Source organism: Microtus oregoni, unplaced genomic scaffold, assembly GCF_018167655.1.
Source record: "Microtus oregoni isolate MIOR12 unplaced genomic scaffold, Mior012 000044F_ref0000062, whole genome shotgun sequence".
Classification (NCBI taxonomy): domain Eukaryota; kingdom Metazoa; phylum Chordata; class Mammalia; order Rodentia; family Cricetidae; genus Microtus; species Microtus oregoni.
The window spans coordinates 4019013-4020979 of record NW_024543218.1 but is presented as its reverse complement, the minus strand read 5'-3'; the positions used below and the strand labels follow the sequence as shown (position 1 = coordinate 4020979).

General features: G+C 39.6%; 1 pseudogene; it reads right to left on the bottom strand.

Moving 5' to 3' along the window:
- Positions 1–234: 234 nt before the first annotated feature.
- On the bottom strand, positions 235–312 carry LOC121434815 (annotated as a pseudogene).
- Positions 313–1967: the final 1655 nt, after the last annotated feature.

Sequence of the window (1967 nt, the reverse complement as noted above, 5' to 3'; positions counted from 1 at the left end):
GAACTCTCATTAGCTCAGGTAGACTGTTTCAGTGGGTGTTCTCATCATGGTCTTGACCTCTTTGCTCATATTCTCACTCCTCCCACTCTTCAACTGGACTTTGGGAGCTAAGGCAGTTTCTCAGAAAATTGGGAATCAATCAATCAGGAATCAGCAATAACACTCCTTGGGCATATACCCAAAAGATGCTCAATCACACTATAAGGACATTTCATAGTGGCATTATTTGTAATAGCCAGAAAGTCTTATCTAATATTTTTTAAAAAATATTAGATAACAAACTATAGAAATGATCCCTGAAAGTATAGTCTTTCTAATATTTTTTTAAAAATAGATTTATTTATTTATCCAGGCTGAAGCTTCCTCTCCCTCCTCTCCTCCTAGTCCTTCCCACACCCCCTTCTGATTTCCCACCCCAATTAATTCTTTTAAGATTAGTCTCAGACATTTAAGTTTGTCCCAACCTTTTCTTAGGGATATAGTATCATAACAGAATTTTCAATGAATTTATAGAACCTCACATTTTTCGCTTGCGCATTTATTTTTAAAATCTCGTTTATATTTAAGAGATTTCACTATTATCCCAGACCGGTCCCAGTTGCTGGAATTACAGATGTATGTATCATACTCAGCTTCAGCTATGTACTTTTTTTTTTTTTTAATGAGCAATTTACCTTTGGTTCTAGAATTAGGGAGAAATAATTGTGGTTTTACATGGTCCTGGAAATACTGTAATTCTTGTGAGAATATATTTTGAAATCATTAAGATTCTCAGTACATTTTAGAAAAGCTCCTCTCATTGTGTTTAAGTCCTTCTCAGACTTGAGAGCTCCAAACTGAAAATAAGCCTGCTCACCTCCAAAGGATATTCTGAGGATTCAATGAAAGCTGTAGTCAAGTCCTGTGCGGATAGTGCAGGGATCAATAAAAGACAGCCAATTGTGTGACATTTTATTCTTTTGGCTTTTGGGGAGTCTACCACTCAGCTCTCAAATAAATCACACATGGAGGCTTATTCTTAGTTGTAGGGCCTGGGTCTACCCTTGTTCTTGGGGTTCATCTTGAGGACAGTTTCTGGTTAGCCAGCTAAAACATTTTGTTTGTTCCTGTGCTCCCCCTGCCCAGACTGGTGATTAGCTGTAGGGCATTGCTGACTCCATCTTTGGTGTGGTAATTTCCCATCTGCCTGGGCGGAAATCCTTGTGCAGCAGCTAGGTCTGTAAGGATTTTCCCCAAGGTTAAATAAACGACACTTGGTTGATCTCCTTTTGAATGATCCAGGTCTCTTTCAATCTCCAGGCCCTTGCCCGACTAGCGTAAGGTACAGTGGTGCGCGAACTGTACCGAGGGGGTAACAAAGAATCGGGTGTTACACTTAGTTATGAATGCCTGGCCTTCCCTTGGCTTGTTTCTTGCTAGCTTTTCTTAATTTAAATTATCCCACTACCTTTCGCCTCTAGGCTTTTTCCTTTTCTTACTTGTTTATGTCTTACTTTCCTTCTCACCCTGTGGCTGTCTGGCTGGCTGGGTCGAAGGGCCCCTGACATCCTCCTCCCCTTGTACTTGCCTTCTCCTTTCGTGGTTTCTCCTTCTATTTATACTTTCTGTGTACCAAGCATGCCTATTCTTGTTCTGCTTTGCTATTGGCTGTTCAGCTCTTTACTAGACCATCATGTTTTAGACAGGCAAAAAATAACAGCTTCACAGAGTTAATCAAATGGAGCATAAACAAAAGTCACATGCCAGGCGGTGGTGGTGCAGGCCAAAGCTACAGAGAAACCCTGTCTCGAAAAACCAAATAAATAAGCAAACAAACATCACACACCTTAAAATAATATTCCCCATTGTGTTGCTGGTGTTTTATCAACTTTATTATCTGCATTGCTGATCTGATTAATACATGCATTCACATGACTTAAAACGCAATTCACCAAATATGGGTCTTACTGTAAATAGTTAATATAAAT